General features: G+C 36.9%; 1 protein-coding gene across 3 annotated transcripts in view; it reads left to right on the plus strand.

The window, feature by feature from the left end:
- METTL15 (methyltransferase 15, mitochondrial 12S rRNA N4-cytidine) overlaps window positions 1–24,192 on the plus strand; it is a 400,694-nt gene that overhangs the window by 246,203 nt on the left and 130,299 nt on the right. The gene's annotated exons all lie outside the window — the stretch shown is intronic.

The raw sequence follows: 24,192 nt of genomic DNA on the forward strand, positions 1-24,192 counted from the left end.
ATTTGGAATGACAGATTTGGCCTTTTATTTCGATGGTTACAGTTTATTTATTCAGCCATCATTTACTGATCATCTACTATGTGTAGCATTTTTAAAGCGTATTTTCTCTTTTTTTCTCTCTGTGGCAGCCATATACCAAACAAGGCAGCTTCCATTCAACTTCAGTCACTCAAGCTCCACTTTAAGCTTTCACATTTTTTAAACCTTTAAGAAAGCATGACTGCACTGAAAGTTATTAACAGAGAGGGGAGATATGACACCTTGGACTGACCTCCCACTCAGATGGGAACCATAGGGATTGCTGAGTCCAGCACCTCAAGATAAACATCAAGCTGGTTTCCCCTAATTAGTCATTCTTCCAGCTGCTTTCTGAGCAAACAAAGGAGATCTGATGTGGATAAGTTGAGAAACAGTTTAAAACCAACTTTAATTTGTCAGTGGAGTCTGAGTTAACCCCTATCTCTCACCCCTCTTTAGGTCCAAAGGTTACATATTTTCCTGACATTTCTGCATTCAGCTTTCTTGCTCAGTGGGCTATGCAGAACCTGAAGGGTTTACATTACCCAGATGAATGTGGCTAAAAACAAAGTTCCATCCACTATTGTGGGTGGGCTTGGTCAAGGAATGAAAATGTTTGCTAAATTTAGATGGGTCTTGTAATGCGTCTTAACCACAACAATGTGTTTTCAGAAGACTGCAACTGGAAAAACAAGCGTTTCTCCTGTAACCAGCCTCAAACACCATTGCATTGAAGGGAACTGAAAACACTGAAGAGCAGTGACTTACTTGTCTTGTTAATCACAAGATTTCCATTGAACAAGGACATTAAGTCTATGTGGTGAACAAAAATTAGTGCATGTGAACAGCTGTCAAGAAGAAGTCATTACCAATCTCTGTTTTAAAAATAGCCAGCAAGTTTTCATTAGAGCAAAAGATAGATTTGTACTTGACATAATTCTCCCTAAAATAAATGACATGCCAGTGGCAAATGTTATCATTTTAATTTTGACTAAAATCTACTGATTTCAGTGGATGTGAGACTGCCATGTTTGCGGCTTCAATTTAATAAAATGCCTAAGTTAGGGAATTGATTATCTTTACTGGAATCATTATGACTTGCCTGAAAGAAGAATCAGCTGCCTATGGCTACTGTCCACAAATACCTGCCTGGGGTAATCAATCATCTGGAGGGGACTTTACCCATAGACTTCCATTAAGAAATAATCCCTTAATCTATTTTTTAGTAATTATTACTCAGAATTTGTTTCATCATTTTAATTTTTTCAAATTTAGAGAACTTTCTGGTCCTCATATTTGTGTGATTTATGTTTTTCCCTTTTACTGACCATACTGTTTTTATCTCTGCACTTTTAGTGAGTAATTGTTTTAATGATTTCTATCTCATGTATTTAACTTTTCCAATCTTTCTTCTTTTCAATGAGGATTGTAAGCAGCAATACCAGTGAAGCCTATACAAGTCCACACACAGGGATAAATAACTGAATGCCTTCAGAGTGCACAGCAGACCTACACCTGGCCCTTGCTGAACTTAGAGGGAAGCACTTATTTGGCTTTGATAAACACTCAACCCTCATTTGGCTAGTTCAGAGTGACTAAAAAGAACCACTATTTCTTTGTAATTCGTAAGCTCTTCAGGCCAAATTACTTCGATAGCAAGATACTTCAAAGATAGCTCAGATAAGTCACGCTGCAACAACTTTATTTTACTTTCATGGTAATTCATGATCTCTGAAAAAATAATTTTAAGCTATAAAAACATACTTTTAGAAATATACTTAGTGACTTATTTTTTTTTCTTGTCAGCAAATGTAAAAGACATATAAAAACTCTCACCTGAAGCAAGCATTCTGTTCATGTGCATAAAGCCTTCTAAAACTTACTCAAGAGTGTTTTGGTAGTTTCTAGAACTTTTATGAAATATTCTAGATAGGTCGAAAAAGTTGTGAACAGATTTGTTTCTATTACTCAGGTCTCCGTGTTAGGGAATGTCACCATTAAACAATAGCCAACTAAGCCAGAACCTGAAATGTCATTCTGTTTCCTTCCTTTCCCTCATCAGTGGCAACAAGTCAATCCAACCTGTGGATTCTGCCTCCTAAATATCTTTCCAGTGCATTTCCTTTCCATAGCCTGGATTGCTGAAACAGCCTCCCACCTGATCCCTTGCTATCATTCAGCCTTGGCTCTCTCTCATTTCTTCTCTGCTCTGTAGCCAAAGTAAGTCTAATCACTACTTCCTATCCAATTTATAGTCGCCATTGCTTCTCTGACTTCAGGATAAAGTTTAAATCTTTAAATGTCACCCAGTGTCCTTCTGGATCTACACCCTGCTTACTACTTGTGTATTGTCATTTCTCACTACCACTCCTACCTTGAACTCTACTCTAGTGACACTCATTGTGAGGCAGCTGGCCTTACATTCTGACCTTTTTCATGATATAGGACGCCACTTCTTTCTGGTTACTTCCTGCTGAACAGGGGCGGAGTGGGAGGGGGGGTCTGTTGGCTGGTGCCTCGGTTGTGAGTCAGTTTTAGGGGTGAAGCAGCATTTGATTTACAGCTACTCTGGAAATTTCTCTTATGTGAGCTTGTAAAAACCTGAGAAAGAAAGGGGCTAGCATTAGCAAAAGACAAATTACGATATTGGGAGTGATGATAAGAGTTAGCCAGGTAAGTATGGGGGACTGTCACCAGTTAAGAGAAGAGGCTGGTACGCTTTGTCTTTGGAGGTCTTCTTGAAGACGATAGATAGTGTTGACATTCTCCTCCCCTAGACTGGTTTTTATTAATGTAATAACAACATTGTTCCTGTAGGTACCTCCTTTTATTTGCTGTTAACAGGTTTGGGGCCCGCCAGTTTTGGAGAGTTACCTGAGCCAGTGACGTGATTTGTTGTTGGAGGAATGCTAGAGAGGTGGCTGATGTTTTAATGGCTACTCAGAGTTTGTCTTCCAGTTGAGGGGCTGAAGTGACGCTGTAACTTCGCGTGCTACGTTTTACTCTTACGGCTGGTAGAGAGGAAGCTAGGGAGAGGCTGACCATTATTGGGAGGAAGATTAGTTAAGCCCTCCTGAGGTTTAGTAAGTGTATTTAGGGGTTTAGGACAGGAATAGGCTGGGGAGGGAGAGTGAAGCAGAAGAGGAAGCAGAGTAGCCGGGCTGAGTGAAGACGTAGGATGGAGGCTGACGGAAGGATTTTTAATAAAGAGTAGATGAAACTTTTGTAGACAAGAGGATCCTAGGTGAGTGAGAGATTTGTGTGAGAGAAGGTCAGTTAGCCGATGAAGTGAGAACACTGAAATGGACTAGCCTAAGGTAAGTTTTAGGGTTTTTTGGTTAATTGTGTTGTTGCTTTTAGGGCTTGTAGGCAAGGCTTCCACCCCTTGACTGTGGGGTTAAACTGTTTGGCCAATAGGCTACAGGACAATATGTGGGACTAAGGTTTATTGCCGATGGAAACTGAGGCAAGTATGAGAAAATGAGAAGCCAATTTATTCAGATCCTGGGCGAGGTTCTGTGGTCCAGAAAGGGGCCATAGAAGTTGCGCCCAGCTGCTTAGGTCATGAGGTTTTATTGGGGTGGAAGGCGATTAATTGGCTATTGGGGAAACAAAGCAAAGGCAATTTTTTTGGCTGTTAGGAAGCAGGAAGTGCTTGGAGCTAATGGGTAAGGGTAGGCAGGTGGGACTTTGGGCCTTGATTGACTGTTGGGGAAACAAAGGGAAGGTAATTTTATTGGCTATTAAGAAGCAGGAAATGCTTGGAGCTAGTGGTTATGGGTAGGCAGGCTTTCCCCGGGCATACAGAGCAGACTGCTACTGGGCAGGGTTTGATGGGGCTTCTAAAAAAAATTTTCTTGCAGGGTTTATCAACAGTGGGCTGGGTGTTGAATGCATAGTTTAGTGCTGAATGTGGGCTTGGGTCTGGTATGCAGTGGCGGGTGTGGGAAAGCCGTGAGGCAAGGCCAGATAACGGGCTTGGGTGATGATGCAGTTACTAGACATGGAGAGAGATGGATGTGTCCGTTTTAACCCTCTGTGAGGCAGCAGGCCTTACACTCATCACTTGGAATTTCCCAACTTTGGCTCTTGCTTCTGGACCCTTGCATCTGTCACTTCCAGAGGCAGTGGCCAGATGCAAGGGTCCAGAAGCAAGAGCTGTATTTAAATGCTTAACTTCTTTTTTAAATTTTAACATTTTTAACTTTTTAAAATTTTAATTTGTAGTCTAATCTTTAGACTTAGGGGATACAAATGCAGTTTTGTTGCATGGATATATTGCATAGTGATGTCTAGGCTTTTAGTGTAGCCATAGCCTAATTGTGCACATTGTACCCTATAAGCAATTTCTTATCCCTCACCCACTCCCACTTTCTCAGCCTCCTGAGTCTCCAATGTCTGTAATTCCATTCCCTATGCCTTTAGGTACACATTATTTAGCTCCCACTTATAAGTGAAAGATGTAATATTTGACTTTCTGTTTCTCAATTATTTCACCAGAAACAGAGTAGCTTCCAGTACCATCCACCCAAAGGAAAAGAAATCATTGTGTCTGTCTGGAACATTCTTGCTTATTGTTTATCCATCTTCTATTCATTGTTCAGGAGTCAATTTAAATGTTACTGTAAGATCTCTACTTTCATTCATTTGACATTTCTGACAGCAGATGTGTGGGGGGTTTTCCAGACATGCCAAGCAATTCTCTGGTGGATCCTCCAGTAGACACCAGCTTGGGTGTTCTTTAATTCAATTCAAGTCTGACACTACCCATTTGGGCCAAATAGCATGATCAGTGCTGGAATATGACTGAGTTTGAGTCCTGCTTTGGACACTTGCTAGCTCTATGCTGCAGGATAAGTTACCTAACTTTTCTACAATTTAGTTTCCTTGTCTGTAAACTTGTTAATAATAGTAATGACCACAAAAGCTTTCTGTGAGGCACATACTCAATACTAAATCAGTGTTAGCTATCATTGTCATCCACATTTTATCATCAGTGTCACACGATGTTCAGAGGTGTATGTATATGTGGGATTTGAATCTAGAATAGGGGTTAATAACTTGGGTCTTGGAACTCAGGAGCATATAGGAAATAATATACGACCAAAATTAATCAGAATTAGGCAAACGATTGCCCAATTATCCCATGAATAGGTTTTCCCAGAAATCTCATAAAAACCACACACAATGAACGACGTCATAGATACTCTGATGACACAGGACCATTTCGTAGAAATGCTTCTTTTTAAGGACTTCAGGAACATGACTAAGAAATGGGGTAATGTTGTTATCTTATTTTTTGCCAATAATGGCATAGCTGTTTTTATAACATATCATTAGGACATTTTTTCTTGCAATTTTATTTTTCCTTATACAGGGGCAGAAGCTTGGGGAAGCAAAGAGGAGTAAAAAATGCCTCTAAATAGCTTCATTTTTTTAAACCATGCTGTTTTTATATCCTATGCTTTCTGCTCCTATACATTCTGATGATGGGTAAATTACTGTAGCAATAACTTAGACCACTGGGTTAAACATAAGCTTTAGTTTACAACTTGTTTTGTTCTTCATGTACTGTTCAAAAATTTTAGAAAACATGACCACAGAGAATGTCTACAGGAAAAAAAAAAACCTGAAAATAAAACCTATACACAATAATTTTTTTAACTTTTTGAGGGATTGAAGATATCTTTTGGAAATTTATTTAAAGCTATGGAGTCTCTCTCCAAAAAAGTAAATGTGCCCACCTAAAAAGTAATTGTTACACACAATTCCATGGGGTCCAAGAATCCTGCCATACTTCATTTTGTCTACTGTAACAAAAAATTACCGTAAATAGTTGTTACTACTATAACAAAATATACCATAAATTGGATCATTTATAAATAACATATATGTATTACTCACAGTTCTAGAGGCTGGGAAATCCAAGATCAAGGATCCAGCAGATTTGGTGTCGGGTTAGGGCTTACTTCCTGGTTTATAGATGGCACCTTCTTACTGTATCCTCATATGGTGGGAGGAGCAAGACAGCTCTCTGGGGACGATTTTATAAGGGCATTCATCCCATTTGTTAGGGTGGAGCTCTCATGGCCTGGTCATCTCCCAGTGGCCCCCACCCCCAGCACCATCACATTGGTGATTAGGTTTCGACATACACATTTTGAGGGAACACAAACATTCAGACCATAATAGACCCTTTGAGGCTTAGTAACCCCAGCTTAAACACCTGTATTGTAGAAGACAAAGAAATCATAGGCCAATTTAGCACTGCAGAGATAATGTAGAAAATGTAGATGAGCAAGACCCCTGATCCTTGGAGCACAAATGTCTGCCCAGGCAAAAGACAGGAAAGAGACACATTTATTTTTGTATTGTTAATAAGAAGTTGAATAATGATCTGTCTTCCTCTTAATAGCATCATTATTAAAAGTACTGTGAATGTTAGAGATTATGATTACATCAGAGCTTAGTATTTGTAAGACCAATCATAGAAAAACTGGTTAGATCTTCTTCAAGTCCATAAATGATACAAAATAAGAATGATTTAAAAGTTTCTGAACATCTAGTTTAAATCATTCATTGAACAAACATTGGTTGTACATCTGTGGTGTACCAACAAAAGCTCATAGAGCTTGGGTTAATGTTCTAAGCTCACAAAACTACCTGGTGGCAAAGCTGGCCACTTTGTTCTAACTCCTATTTCAGGACTTTTTCACTGTATTATGTGCTCTCCGCAAAAGCATGCCATGATGAGATTAAGTTCACAATCTGCCAAATATTACTTTTATTTAGAGCCATGCACTAACAAGAGTATAGCTCAATCACTGTTTTTAAAGAGATAAATAGGGAATTGAAATTAAAAGCAAGATTTCAAGACAGGCAATGCTTGCCTGTGTGACCATTAAAGTTGATCTAACTTATTTTGACATGGTTTTCCCATTTGGTCTTAACTACAATTTACTTTTTCTCAATTCCATTCAGAGTAATTTTGCTCAATCTGCTGTTCCACAGAACACTTTTTTCTCAAAGTGCTTAGTGTACAGATGTTTTTGTGGCCAAATAAATATGGAAAGTGTTCCACGTAATATTCTCCTTTTGGTGTGTTTAAAAGCATATAAGAACATTAAGGGCTCTGGTAAGACCTGCAGTAAAATGCAATAGCAAAAATTCTGTTTGACTCTAAATTTGTATTTCCCAAAATCACTATACCTTAGAGCACATTTGAAGTGTTAACACCTATGAAAATCTCACATGATGAGTATTTTGCAGCACATGTTATGAAGAACTGCTGTAGTTTTACTAGTCTTTAGTTTAAACTCCCATTTCAAATGATTGTTGGAAATATATAACCACTATTTTAATTAATGCTTTGGCACACCTACCTCTCAAATTCAATTATGAAAACTATGCTAGCTTTTGTCAGGGTTTTTGAAGAAAGTTCAGGTGATTGTAAGTGTGCAGTTTTATTTTTGAGATCTTTATTCTGTTATATTGGTTAATGTGTCTGTTTTTGTACCAGAACCATGCTGTTTTAATTAATGTAGCCTTGTAGTATAGTTTAGAGTCAGGTAGCACAGTACGTCCTGCTTTGTCTTTTTGCTTAGGATTGTCTTGGCTATCCAGGCTCTATTTTGGTCCATATGAATTTTAAAATAGTTTTTTTTTTTCTAATTCTGTGAAGAATGTCAATGGTAGTTTAATAGGAATAGCATTGAATCTATAAATTACTTTGGGTGGAATGGCCATTTTTCACAGTGTTTTCCATTTGTTTGTGTCCTCTCATTTCCTTGAGCAGTGGTTTGTAGTTCTTTTTGAAGAGATTCTTCATTTTCCTTGTTAGCGGTATTTCTAGATATTTTATTGTCTTTGTAGCATTTGTAAATGGATGTTTCATTCATGATTTGGCTCTCTGCTTGCCTATTGTTGATATGAAGGAATGCTTGTGATTTTTGCACATTGATTTTGTAACCTGCGACTTTGCTGAAGTTGCTTTTCAGCTTAAGAAGCTTTTGGGCTGAGATGTAATAGATAGAGGATCATGCCATCTGCAAACAGAAACAGTCTGATTTCCTCTCTTCCTATTTGAATACTCTTTATTTCTTTCTCTTGCCACATTGCCCTGGCCAGAACTTCCAATACTATGTTGAATAGGAGTGGTGAGAGAGGATATCCTTGTCTTGTGCTAGTTTTCAAGGAGAATGGTTCCAGTTTTTGCGCATTCAGTATGATATTGGCTGCGGGTTTGTCATAAATGGCTCTTATTATTTTGAGATATGTCCCATCCATACCTAATTTATGAGAGTTTTTAACATGAAGGAATGTTGAATTTTATCAAAGTCATTTTCTGTATCTATTGAAATAATCAGGTGTTTTTTGTCTTTAATTCTGTTTATATGATGAATTATATTTATTAATTTGCATATGTTGAACCAGCCTTGCATCCTGGGGATGAAGCCACCTTGATTGTGGTGGATAAGCTTTTGATGTGCTTCTGGATTAAGTTTGCCAATATTTTATTGAGGATTTTTGCATCAGTGTTCATCAGGGAAACTGAACTCATTCCTTACAACTGTTACAAAATTTAACTCAAGATGGATTAAATACTTAAATGTAGAACCCAAAACTATAAAAACCCTGGAAGAAAATCTAGGCAATAGTATTCAAGACATAGGGATGGGCAGATTTCATGATGAAAATGTCAAAAGCATTTGCAACAAAAGCAAAAATGGACAAATAGGATCTAATTGCAGAGCAAAAGAAACTATCATCAGAATAGATGGATAGCCTGTGGAATGGGAGAAAACTGTTGAAATGTATCCTTCTGAAAAAGGTCTAATAGCCAGCATCTATAAGGAAATTAAACTAATTTTAAAGAAAAAAAAAGCAACCCCTCTAAAAAGCAGGCAAAGGACATGAACAGAAACTTATCAAAAGGAGACATTTATGTGGCCAACAAGAATATGAATAAAAGCACAGCATCACTAATCAATAGAGAAATGAAAATAAAAACCACAATGAGATACCCACACCAGTCAGAATGGCAATTATTAAAAAGTAAAGAAACAACAGATGCTGGTGAGGCTGTGCAGAAATAGGAATGCTTTTACACTGTTGGTGAGAATGTAAATTAGTTCTACCACTGTGGAAGACAGTGTGGTGATTTCTTAAAGACCTAGAACCAGAAATAATCATTTGATCCAGCAATCCCATTACTGGATATATACCCAAAGGAATATAAATCATTCTCTTATAAAGATAAATGCATGGATATGTTCATTGCAGCACTATTTATAATAGCAAAGATGTTGAATCACCCAAATGCCCATCAATGATTGGCTAGAAAAAGAAAATGGGGCATTTACATACCATGGAATACTATGCAGCCAGAAGAAGGAATGAGATTGTGTTCTTTGCAGGGACATGGATGGAGCTAGAAGCCATTATTTTCAGCAAACTAATGCAGGAACAGAAAACCAAACACCACATATTCTCACTTATAAGTGGGAGCTAAACGATGAGAACATACGGACAGGTAGGGCAACAATACACACTGGGGCCTGTCAGTGCAGGGGGCTGAGGACGAAATATCATGATAAGTAGCCAATGCATGCAGGGCTTAACACTTCAGTGATGGGTTGATAGGTACAGTACACCACCATGGCACACGTTTACCTAAGTAACAAACCTGCATGTCCTGCACATTAATTCCAGAATGTAAACTATATTTACATTAAATTAAAAACAACAAGAAGAAAATCATGCTAGCTAAAACCACGTCTATTTCTGTTTCAAGCTTTTCTCTATTATATGGAGTTAATATCATGTCAGCTTAACTTTATTCACAACCTTCACTCCACCATTTCCACTTCATAAGTTAGTATAAGGAAATAATCATGTATAAGAGCAATTTTTAAATGTATTAATTATAAAACAATAATTAATAAAAATTGGGAAAAACATAGTATTTAATAATAGGGAAATGGATAAATAAATGATAATACAGTAAAGTGTCATAGAGCTATCAAAATCACATTAAGTAGCCACAAAGACTACTTAATGATGTGGAAAAGCCCATGTAATATTTTAGTGGCATATGTAATATACAACATTATATTGAGAGTATCATTTCAATTTTGTAATAAATATATGGTTGTCAAACACATGCACAAACAACACACATGTATACATATATAGCAAATCTTGAAGTAAATACCTTAAAATGTTAAGGTATGTATATCTGAACAAGCTAATTTTTTCTTTATATTTGTAAGTATTTTTTAAGAAAACTTTACCACACCACTTTCAACAATGACACAAAATTAACAAGGAAATACTGGACTTGAATTACACTTAAAACCAAATGGACCTAACAAACCTATAGAATATTTCATCCAACAGCAGCAGAATATATATTCTCTTTTATTACCTATGAAACATTCTCCAGGATATATCATATGTTAGGCCATGAAACTATTTTGATTTTAAGAAGATTTAAATCATATCTAATATGGCTTCTGATTACAATGTTATGAACTAGAAATTAATAACAGCAGAAATATTGGAAAATTCACAAATATGTGGAAATAAAGCAACATGTTCCTCAACAACCAATGAATCAAAGCAAGAACCAAAAGGCAAATTTTAAAATATGTTAAGACAGATGACAATAGAAACACAACATACCCAAATCTATGGGATGCAGCAAAAGCAGTTCTAAGAGGGAAGTTTATAGCCATATATTCCTACATTATAAAAGAAGAAAGGTCTCAAATAAATAGCCTTATGTTATACCTCATTATAGAGGAGCTAGAAAAATAAAAGCAAACTTAACCCAAAGTTAGCAGAGGGAAGGAAATAACAAAAATCAGAACAGAAATAAATAGAAAATAGAAAAATAATAGAAGAGAACATAGGAGGAAAGCTCCTTGACTTTGGCCTTGACAATGATTCTTTTAAAATATCACACCAAAAGCTCAGGCTACCAAATAAATATGTAAATAAATAATGGGACTACATTAAACTAAAAATCTGCACAGCAGACACAACACTCAACAAGATGAAAAGGCAACTTTCTGAACTGGGAAATAATAATTGCAAACCACTTATCTGATGAGGGGTTAATATCTGAAATTTATAAAGAACTCTTACAACTGAATTGCAGGAAAAGAAATAACCTGATTTTAAAATGGCCAAAGGACTTGAACAGACATTTCCCTAAAGAAGACATAAAGATGACCAGCAGGTATATGAAAAGGTACTCTATAGCATTAATAACGAGGAAGATGCAGATTGAAACAATTATGAGATATCATCTCACGCCTGTAAGGGTGTCTATTTTCAAAAAGATTAGGGGTAAGAAATGTTAGTGAAGGTATGGAGAAAGGGGACCTGTAGTATATTGCTGGTAGTAATGTAGATTGGTATAGTCATTTTGGAAAACTGTAGAGTTTTCCGAAGAAATTAAAAGTAAAACTACCTTATGACCCAGCAGTCTCTCTTCTGGGTATATACCCAAAGGAGATGAAATTACCACATCATAAGGATGTCTGCATGCCCATGATTATTGCAGCATTATTTACAATGGTCAAAATATGGAAATGAATGCCTAGGATAAATGAATAGATAAAGAAAATAAAATGTTTTCTATATTTTATTTATATAGCAAGAGCTCACATTTTCTGTTATGGTGATATATAATTAAGGTGATACATATATCACTTTCCATATTAGTGGGATATATATGGAATAATGGAAGGTTATTCAGCCTTAAAAAAGGAGATTCTGACATTTGCCACAGTATGGCTGGATGTGGAAGGCGTTGCACTAAGTGAAATAAACCAAACTCAGAAAGAAAAATATTGCACGATTTTACTCATATGTAAAATATATTAAAAAGAGAGCTTAGAAGCACAGAGACAGAGAATGAAACATTGGTACCAGGGATGGAGGTCAGGGGAGAAGAAAAGGGGAGATTTAGGTTAAAGAATATGCAATAGCAGATACATAGAATGAACAAGTCTGGAGAGCTAAAGTACAACATGAGGACTAAAGTTAAACATTGTCTTGCTTTAGATATCTTATTAAATGAATAAATTTTAACGGCTCTTGTCACATATACAATGGCTCTTATAACTATGTGAAATGTTAGATATGTTAATAGGCTTCACTATAGTAACCATTATACTATCTATAAGTATCTATGTATCTATATGCATAAGATATAATATATCCCCTAATATCATTTGTAAACTTCAATGCACAATATGATTAAAAGTTTTTTTTTGTAAGAAATATGTTTTCCTTTTAAGACAAAAAATACTACTAAATAAGTGGTTTTCCATCTTTGTCTCAAACTGGAATAGGAAACTTATTTGTATATGGGCTCAATTAGCCATTATATCTATTTCATCAAAACAGATATTTAGTAGTTTTTCTTCTTTTGCCTCCTAATTACCATTCTTCCTCATTTAATTTTAGCCTCCCTGAAAGTGATAGTAGTCTTTCCCCAAAATTGTTTAAAATTCCTCTTTACAAACTAAGCTTTTAGACTAAGATGTTTTATAAACTGATTTTGGAAAGACACATTTCCACTTAAAAAAAAGATTTATATTCATTTCCTGCAGGACATAATTTTTATGGGTAAAACAAAATAATGTATATGCAAATCTACACAGTGGTTTCTCCACATAGAAAACACTCTTATTGAAGTAAAAGGATGAAATGGGTCTTATATTCTAATACTCATGATTTCTGAATTGCTGAGCATTCGTACTGCCCCTTTTCTCCTGACTATAGAAGTAGTCATTTTTATGGAAGAGAAATGGTTGGTCAGATGGATTTGAAGGAATAGGAAGCAATGTTTCTGAGCTGTTCTAATGAACATCTCAATGTGGCTCATACTAGACAATAAACTTAGTGGCCTAAGATCAGAATTTAAAATAGGCTAGTGACTGTCGGTGCACTCAATACTCACTTAGATATTGTTTCACCTGGAAAGAAGAAAGAAAGAAAAAAAAAAGACACTCAAATCTCTAGATTCTTATTATTTTCTGTGGTCCCTCTAGTCTTCTTGCTGTGGCAGATTTTCTACAATTTATGTTCCATATATGTAGTTCAGAGTTTCTTAACATTTCTATTTGTGCACTAATGGTTATATGCATTGTTTCAAAGTTCAAGGCATTATATTATCAATCAGTCTAACCAAGAAAGTGGAAATCACTTTAAGACTTTTCAACAGAGTGAATTTAATTCAGAGAAATTATTATACATGTGATGAAGTTGGTAAGGGTCAAAGAGGGAGTGTTAAGGAAAACCAAAATTAAACATCAGAATCCACAATTCTGTGCTAGAAAGTTAAAAGATGTAAGCAGTGTTACTGTTCAGGAGCAGGGGTTATCTGATGGAACCTGGAGCTCAGACAAACTCACCAAGCAATAAAAGCAAGGAGCGGGAAACATACAGGGAAAGCAACTTCTGAGAATGTACTTAATGCAAGCCAGCAGAAAGGGATATACCCTAACTTCTCTCTCTCAACCTGTTTAGTCTCCTGCCAGTGCCTCCCTTTTAAAAACTCAATTAGAAGACAGCTTATCTGGGATTCTGGGAAATATAGAGCACAGGGCTCTGACCCCCACTATGATAAAGAGCTGATCTGAAGAGGGGCAAGGAATAGAGCCAGCACACCCAATGGCACTCTTGGCATTATTGTTTCAATAATGCAGCACCTATGGCAACATTGTTTCAAAGTTTAATGCATTTTCTTACAGGATCTATGTAGTTTCATCTATTTGATGCCATGTTTTTCAAATGGTTCTACAGTTTCAATTTTTTGTTCAATCATTTACTTTTTGTTTATGAGAACTTCACAGAACTATCTGGTGAAGAAAACTGGAAACTAGACAAATCTTTTGAAGATAAAAATTATCTAATGCAGTTTTGTTGATATCATCATAGATGCTTAGGCATTTAATCGAAGGATGCCATCAAAATTTCCAAGATTATAAGCCACAGAAAGCTCATTTTCCTGCTTGCATAGACTACTGTTGTAGTAGATTCTCAATCTGAAAAACATAATGAGAAGAAAATACATTATGTTGTGAAAGCTATTTGAAGCTTACATTGCTGTAGGACTAACTACAGAAGATTCCTTAAGATTCAGAAAATCAAGAAAATCCAAGAGGAACTTAAATGCTTGAATCTTTATCTCTGCTATTGTGGATCACGTCACTGGGCACTCCAGAAAATGAATATGTTTTGAAGTGGATGAAGTATATGATTAAATCTCAGAGTAGGGTGAATATGACATAATAATACTTAACAACTTCTTGAAGACTTTAAATAGTGAGCAAGGAAGAAATGGTTTTCTGTAGTATACAGAGTTAGAACTTGCAGTGCTAAAATGGAATTGGCGAATGGAAACATCTGAATGACTTTCTAGAAATATTTTCTAATGGAGTCATAGTTAGGACAGCAGAATTGGTTATTTAGGCAGAAGTAGCTGGAGCAGAGGTTTCTGAAGGAAATAAAAGAAAAGGTATCTGAGAACACACTGCAGGGAATATACCTATGAATCCAGCTATTATTAGCTATTTTCTTAGTTCCAACATTAGAAATGGAAATGTTACATTTGCTCATTGCTTTTCAACGAAGAATATGTATACACATTATCTTATTCAATCCTCAGGTGAGAAAATAGTTGCAGAGAGTTTAAAAATGACTTGTTCAAAGTGGCACAGCTGGTGAGTGCATCGCTAGGTCTCCAACCCACACACTCATTTAACCTTCAGTACTCTTTCTACTACAGTACAGAGCATAGGGAATGACAAGAGTCACTCACAACAAATAGAAGCTATAGCTGATACTGGAAGAGTTGATCTGATGAAGTCTATGTCAGTTCCTTGAGCTGATATAGACTTAAGTATAAGAAAAGGACAATAGCATCTCCTTCTAAACTTCTAGGCAGCTGTAACGGCCAGGATTCTTGGTGTAAGAAAACAGAATCCATCTTAGGTAGCTTAGGCAGAAAGGGCTTTTATTATTGGGTACAAGGTAGCTCACAGAATTTATAGGGGGAAGAAAGAACGAAGCAGTCTTATTTCTAACATTTGTGGGGCCTGGGATAAAAGTACAAGTAGAAACCCACATAACATATGTCTAAATACTTAAAAGTTAAATCTAATCTTCAAACTGTTAAATAAAATACTTACTATTCTCCTTTAAGAAATGTACCTCTGAAATGATGTGGAAAGTTAAGATTGACTTTACAATAGACTTCTCTGGGTTTCTCACCAAAGCACAGTGCCTTGGAGAAAGTATAGCCTCAGCTCCCAACCCAGGTTCCCAGCCCTTCTCTGTCCACCTCTGGCTCATTCTGTCCTATAAGCCCCTTGTGTGCATGTATGTGAACACTATAGCCCACATGTCCAAGCTCTGTCATACCCTTGGCAACAAGTTGCCCTGTGGTCACTGTCAGACCCAAAGGTGCCCACACTGGTGGACTGGGACATCTCAAAAGAATGGTCTCAGGAGGGAGATTCATACAGACCCTGGAAGCAAGCTTAGGGCCATTTGGGTAAAGAATATGGGTCCATGTTTCCCAGGGCATCCTCTGGGGCTAGAGCTCTAATTAAGTATGTCTCCTTAGTCTCATATACTCCTCACTCCATGTAAAAGGTAAAATCTGTGAGGAACCTCTACCATTTTGGGTTCAGAAATTTAGCCCCTCTTGCCTGTATCTAAGAGTAAAACCAGATATACTGTGAATTGCCTCAATCAGAAATAATGCAGTCCAGTGAATTGCCCAAGCACCATAAGGAACTTGTTAAAAATAAATCTGGCTGCCACAGCTATTTTGCTCTTTTGTAACTTTGATACCAGGGACTGGACTGTAGAACTTTGCCACCAGCTGCCTCAGGAGAAACAAACTCCTCCAACCCTGTGTTTACCAGGAGTTCCAATACCTTCCTGCAAGGACATTGTCTTTTGGTGGAACCTGAAACAGGGTGGAAAGTTAGCTGCAAATGCAGTTTGGTCTTTACAGCTTCTATTACTTAGGAAGATACATTAGATGTAGATGGAAATGTGTGATCACAGGAAACCCAAACCTCTGTAACATCTTTGGAAAGAATCATTTATTGAGATAAAAAGATAAACCACTTGGATACTATTGCTTTACTTCCCCCATCCAGGCCATCTGTAATAAAACCACCACTACGAGTTTATTAATCACAGCTATTTGGAGCCCTCTGTTGTAAAGGATTATGAGACTATGTCTGGACTCAGAAAAAACACTTTTCTTGACTTTTAATATCTTCCGTGGTTATGAGAGAGAACAGGGGTGTTTCACATACCATCTCTGGAGGCAGGACTATGTCTTAGACATATGTAAAAGGCATAAAAAGCGTTCTTTTCAGCAGAATTCTTATCTCAAGTTTGCTCTGATGTTGGTGACACTAATTTTTCCATTGTTAGTATTTGCAGAATTATGCAAAATAAAATATCACTTATGGTAGTCTTTGCTCCATATTCTAGGTTCCCATCTATTGTCTTTGTCTTCCAGGTTCAAGAGTTCAGTAATATTGGATGAAAATTATTTGATTTCTTGAGGAGCTGCTTCAAAGGATTCAAAGATAAATCGAATCACGAACAGTTCAGATTGTTAGATTAGAAGAATGTCTTCTTAAGCAGTCTGCTGAAACTCATTTAAAATTGGTCAGCACACATGCTAACATATGTTACATATGATTAGCAGCAGGTGGTAGCATAGATAACTCTGGAGTTTATATTTGAGGTTGGATTGGCAGTGTGTAATTTTTCTTGAAGGGGGTGGCAGATTTACCTACCTAACTTCGTTAAACTTAGGCTAGTATTAGCATAATGCCTTTGTGTTTCCTGCATGTGGCTCCCTGGCCATTGAGGGGCAGGTGGCTTAGGATTAAAATTGGAACATGACCAGTGTACAGTCAAATGTCAACTCTCTATCTGGAACATTAAGGAAATGAGTTGTTCTGGTAACAAAGTTCATATGTATAAAAATAGGTTCATCTAAACTATTTTTGGTGAACATCTTTGAAAATATATATATATACTTCTCTGGTTTATTAAATAGAACATTCTAATTTGATCTTGTCTTGATGACTCAATCATAAATTATTCTAACGGGCTTTAATAGAGCCTATTGAGTGCAGGGCTCTGTGTTTGAACCTGTGGGGGATCCGGTTTGGAGTTCTGGTATCAACTTTTCAGAGTTTTTCTGTCCTCTTCATCAACTCTCAGGCTGCCAGCTGTCAGTCTTTGATACTGCCAGCTGTCACTCTTTGATACTGCCAGTGTGTGTCTCTCTGATGACCTGCTGCCTCTGGGATTCCTTGAACTGGGAAACCAGACAATCACGCTCGTTAAACTTGTGCCTAAAATACAAGCAAATTGACTCCAACTGTTACCTCCAAGAGCGTTCCTGTGAGAAAAGTGCACTAGCTTTATTATAGCACCTTTGCCTGATCAGTGGCCCATTTTACTTTCTTTCTTTATGTCTCAGTAAAATTGGATTGCTGGATTACTTAGTTTCATGCAGGTGAAGTGGTTCTTTTCAGTGGGTCTATTTTGAAGATGGATGATAGAATATTGACTAGAGGTGGATGCCATAGTTAGATGGGGCATAAGAGGCAGAGCAAGATGGCTGAATTGTCCTCTCTGCAGGAACACCAAATTTAACAACTGTCTATACAAAGTAGCACCTTCATAAGCATGGAAAATCAGGTGAGCAATCACAGTACTTGGTTTTCATTTTATATTGCTGAAAGAGGCATTTGAAAAGGGTAGAAAAGACAGTCTTGAATTATCAACACCACCCCTCCCCCATCTTTTTGCAGTGGCTACATGGTGCAGAGAAAGAATCTGTGGCAATTAGGGCAGGGAAAGTGCAGTAAATGTGGAACTTTGCATTGGAACTCAGTGCTGCAGATCTGAGCCAAGACTATGGAAAGAACACTCAGACCAGCCCTAGTCAGAGGGAAATCGCCCATCCCAGTGGTCAGAACTTAAGTTTCAGCGAGCCTTGCCACTATGGGCTAAAGTGCTTTGGGGTTCTAAATAAACTGAAAGGCATTTTAGGCCCAAAAGCCTGCAACTCCTAGGCAAATCCTAATGCTCTGCTTTGCTTAGAGTCAATGGACTTGTGGGGACATGTGACCTAGTGAGACACCAGTCAAGGCAGCTAAAGAATTGCTTGTATCACACCTCTCTGAACCTAAGGCAGTATAGCTCACAGCTTCAAAAGATACCCCTTCCTTCCATGTGAGAAGAAGAGAGGGAAGAGTAAAGAGGACCTTGTCTTACAACTTGGATACTCACTCAGTCACAGTAGGACAGGGGACCACGCAGAGTCATGAGGCCCCCTTTCCAGGCTCGTGGTCCAGGACAACATTTCTAGATATACCCTGGGCCAGAAGGGGATATGCTGCCATGAAGGGAAGAACCTAGTTCTGGCAGGATTCATCACTTGTTGACTAAAGAGCCCTTGGGCCCTGAATAATCAGCAGTGGTTACTAGGGAGTACATACCATGGGCCTTGGGTGAGACTGAGATGTGCTGGCTTCAGGTGTGACCTAGCATAGTCACAGCTGTGGTGGCTACAAGAAGAGACTGCTTCTGCTTGACAGAAGAAGAGAGGAGACTAAGGAAGACTCTGTGTTGCAGCTTAGCTACCAGCTTGGTCACAGTGGGGTAGAGTACCAAGTGGGCTCTTCAGGTTACCAATTCCAGGCCTTGGCTCTTGGGGGACATTTCTGGACATGGCCTGGGCCAGAGGAGAGACCACTGCCCTGAAGGGTAGGACACAAGACTGGCTGGCTTTACCACCTGCTGACTGTAGGAGCCCTAGAGTCTTGAGTGAACATAGGCAGTAGCCAGGTGGTGATTACACCAAGCTTTGGCAAGACCCAGTGCTATACCAGCTTCAGGTCTGAGAATGGTGGTGACCACAGGAGTACCTATGTCATCTCTCCAACAGCTCCACACAGCTCAGCACAGAGAGGGAAGAAGAGAGACAGAAAGAGAAGGAGAGAGAGAGAGAGAGAGAGAGAGAGAGAGAGAGAGAGAAGAGAGAGACTGTTTGGGAAAAATTAAGAAAAGAGACAAGGGTCTCTGCCTGGTAATCTATAAAATTCTTCCAGATTTTGTCCAAGACCACCAAAGATTTTCCTCTACAAGTCTGCAAGAACCACAGTGCTACTGAGTTTAGGGTGCCCCCTAATGCAGATATGGCTGCAGTGACCAAAAACATAGATCACAACACCCAAGTCCAGACTGTGAAGACTACCATAAATACATAACTCTTCAATGCCCAGACACCAACAAACATCCACAAGCATCAAGATCAACCAGGAAAACATGACCTCACCAAACAAACTAACTAAGGTGTGAGAGGCCAATCCTGGAGAGACAGAGATATGTGAACTTTCAGACAGATAATTCAAAATAGCTATATTGAGGAAACTCAAAGAAACCCCACAGAGAAGAAATTCAGAATATTACCAGATAACTCTAACAAAAAATTGAAATAATTCAAAGAAATCAAGCAAAAATTCTGGAATTTGAAAATGCAATTGACATGCTGCATCAAAGTCTCTTAATAGCAGAATTGATCGAACAGAGGAGAGAATTAGCATGAAGACAGGCTCTTTGAAAATACACAGTCAGAGGAGACAAGGAAAAAAGAATAAAAGGGAATGAAGCCCATCTACAAGATCTAGAAAATATACCCTAAAAAGGGCAAATCTAAGAGTTATTGGCCTTAAAGAGGAGGTAGAGAAAGAGAAAGGTAGAAAGTTTATTTAAAGAGATAATAACCGAGAACATTCCAAACCTAGAGACACATATTAATATTCAAGTACAATAAAGTGATAGAACACAAAGTGGATATAACAATTTAAAATATATATGCACCCAACACTGGAACACCCAGATATATAAAACAAATACCATTATAGCTAATGAGAGAGATATATCCCCAATACAGTAATAACTAGACACTTCATCACCCTACTTTCAGCATTGGACAGATCTTCCAGACAGAAAATCAACAAAGAAACATTGGACTTAATATACACTATAGACCAAATGATCTAATAGTTATTTATAGAACATTTTATCCAATGACTGCAGAATACACATTTCTTTCCTTAGCACATGGATAATTCTCAAGGATGGACCATATGTTATTCCACAAAACAAGTCTTAAAACATTCAAAAATACTGAAATAATATCAAGTATCTTCTCTGACCACAATGGAATAAAACTAGAAATCAATAATGAGGAATTTTGGACACTATACAAATACATGGACATTAAATGATATGTTCCTGAATAACCCAGTAGGTCAATGAAGAGATTAATAAGAAAATTTAAAACTTTTTCAAAACAAATCATTATGGAAACAAAACATACCAAAACCTGTGGGATACAGCAAAAGCAGGACTAACAGTGAAGTTTATAATTGCCTCCATCAAAAAAGAAGAAAACTTCAAATAAATAACCCAGAAATACACCCTAAAGAACCAGAAAAGCAAGAGCAAACTACATCTAAAGTTAGTAGAAGAAATAACAATGATCAGAGCAGAAATAAATGAAATTGAAGTGAAGAAAACAATAGAAAAGATAAACAAAACTAAAAGTTGTTTTTTTTTCTGAAAAAGATAAAATGGACACTCTTTTAGCCAGATTAGCTAAGAAAACAAGAGAGAAGACCCCCAAAAAATCAAAGATGAAAAAGGAGACATTCAGCCTATACTGCAGAAATTCAAATTAGTAGCCAAGTTAGAGACTACTTGAGTAATTACATGTGAATAAATTGGAAAACCAGAAGAAATGAATAAATTCCTGGATACACACAGCCTACCAAGATTGAACCATGAAGAAATACAACACCAGAACAGAGCAACAGCAAGTAATAAGATCAAGACCATAATAGAAAATCTCCCAGCAAAAAAATGCCTAGGTCTTGATAGCTTCACTGATGAATTTTACCGAACATTTAAAGAAGAACTAATATCAATCCTACTCAAACTATTATGAAAAATAGAGGTGAAAGCAATACTTCCAAACTCATTCTATGAGGCCAGTATTACCGTGCTACCAAAACCAAAGACACATCAAAAAAAAAAAAAAAAAAAAAAAAAAGTACCGGTCAATATCTCTGATGAACATTAATGCAAAAATCATCAACAAAATACAAGCAAACTGAATTCAACAACACATCCAAAAGATCATTCATCATGACCAAGTGGGATTTATCTTAGGGATGCAAAGATCATTCAACATATGCAAATGTATCAATGTCATATGGCATATCAACAGAATGGAGGACAAAAACCGTATGATCATTTCAATTGATGCTGAAAAAGCATTTGAAAAAATTCAACATCCCTGCATGATAAAACCCCTAAAAAAGGTATAGTCATAATATAAACCATATATAACACACCCACAACTAGTATCATAACAAATGGGAAAAAACAGAAACTCCCCTAAGATCTTGACTATGACAAGGATGCTCACTTTTACTACTATTATTCAATGTAGTACTGGAAACCCTAGCTAGAACAATCAGACAAGAGAAATAAATAAAGGGCATCCAAATTGGAAAGGAAGAAATCCAGTTATCCTTGTTTGCAGATGATATGATCTTATATTTTGAATACCCCATAGATGCAACCAAAAAACTACTATTACTAATAAACACATTCAGTAAAGTTGCAGGATACAAAAGCAACATACAAAAATCAGTAGCATTTTTATATGCCAACAGCAAACAATCTGAAAAAGAAATCAATAAAGTAATTTCATTTACAATAGCTATATATAAAATTAAAATTTAGTTATTTCTTGTATGAGATTATTATCTCACACCAGTTAGAATGGCCATCATGAAAAAATCTGGAGACAACACTCTTACACAGTTGGTGGGAGTGTAAATTAGTTCAACCAATGTGGAAGACAGTGTGACAATTTCTCAAGGACCTAGAAATAGAAATTTCATTTGACCCAGCAATCCCATTACTGGGTATATACCCAAAGAATGATAAATCATTCTACTATAAAGACATGTGAACATATATGTTCATTTCAGCACTGTGTACAATAGCAAAGACCTGGAACCAACCCAAATGCTCATTGTTGGTAGACTGGACAAGGAAAATGTAGCACATATACACCATGGAATACTATGCAGCCACAAAAAATGATGAGTTCGTGTCCTTTGCAGGGACATGAATGAATCTGGAAACCATCATTCTCAGCAAGCTGACACAAGAACAGAAAGCCAAACACTGTATGTTCTCATTCATAGGTGGGTGTTGAACAACGAGAACACATGGACTCAAGGAGAAGAGCATCATACACTGGTAGCAGTTGGGGTGGGGGGTAGGGGAGAGACAGCAGGGGGTGGGGAGGGAAGGGAGTATGGGGAGAGATAACATGGGGAGAAATGCCAGATATAGTATGCACCTAAAGTAAAATAAATAAATTTAAAAAATTTAAATAACTAAGAATTCATTTAACAAAAGAAATGAAATATTTCTACAACGAAAACTGTAAAACATTGATAAAAGAAATGGAAGAGGAAACAAAAAGTGGAAGCTATTACATGTTCATGGATTCAAAGAATCAATATTGTTAAAATGTCAATACCACCCAAAGCAATATATAGACTCAATGCAATCTCTATCAAAAAACCAATGACATTCTTCACAGAAAAAGAAAAATGAATTCTAAAATTTATGTGGAAGTACAAAAGACCCAGATATCCAAAACCAATGATGCTCTTCACAGAAATAGAAAAATGAATTCTAAAATTTATGTGAAACTACAAAAGACCCAAATATCCAAAACCATCTTGAGCAAAAAGAACAAAACTGGAGGAGTTATGTTGTATCACTTCAAATTACACTACAGAGCTATATTATGAAAAACACCATGTTACTGGTATAAACACAGATACATAGACCAATGAAAGGAACAGAATACAGAGAACTCAGAGACAAATCCATACATACATCTAAAGTAAACTCATTTTCCACAAAGGTGCCAAGAACATATGTTGGGAAAATAGAGAACTCAGAGACAAATCCATACATACATCTACAATAAACTCATTTTCCACAGAGGTGCCAAGAACATACATTGGGAAAAGGATAGTCTGTTCAATACATGATGCTATGAAAACAGGATATTTATATGCAGAAGAATCAAATTAAACCTCTATCCCTTGCCATATGCAAAATAAAATCAAAATGGATTAAAAACTTAAATCTAAGACCACAAATTATGAAACTGCTAATAGAAAACATTGGAGAAACTCTTTGAGACATTGGACTAGGCGAAGATTTCTTGAGTAATACCCCACAAGCACAGGCAGGCAACCAAAGCAAAAATGGACAAATGGGATTATATCAAGCTAAAACATTTCTTCATAGCAAAGGAAACAATCAACAAAGTGAAGAAAACAGTCCATAGATTGGGAGAAAATATTTGCAACTACCCATCTGACAATGGGTTAATAAATGAAGCATATAAGGAGCTCAGACAAACTCTATAAGAAAAAAAGCTCAATAATCCAATGTTTAAAATAGGCAGAACATATGAATACACATTTCTGAAAAGAAGACATACAAATGACAAACAGGTATATAAAAATGTTCAACCTCACTTATTATCAGAGAAATGCAAATAAAAGTGATAATGACATCTCAATTCATCTTAGTTAAAATAACTTTTATCCAAAAGACAGTCAGTAACACATGCTTTCAAGAATGTAGAGGAAAGAGAACCCTTATACACAGTTGATGAAATGTAAATTAGTACAACCACTATGAAGAACAGTTTGGAGGGTCCTCAAAAACCAGAGCTATCATTGGATCCATCAACCCAATGCTAGGCAGATGCCCCCCAAAAAAAGAAAATCAATATACTCAATGAAGAGATACATGAACTCCCATGTTTATTGCAGCACTACTCACAATAGCCAAGATTTGTAAGCAACCATCAACAGATGAATGAATAAAAAAATTACAGTACGTTTCCACAATGGAGTACTATTCAACCTTAGAAAATAATGAGATCCTGTCATTTGCCACAATATGGATGGAACTGAAGGTCATTATGTTAAGTGAAATAAT

This window comes from Saimiri boliviensis, chromosome 6 (assembly GCF_048565385.1).
Source record: "Saimiri boliviensis isolate mSaiBol1 chromosome 6, mSaiBol1.pri, whole genome shotgun sequence".
NCBI lineage: Eukaryota > Metazoa > Chordata > Mammalia > Primates > Cebidae > Saimiri > Saimiri boliviensis.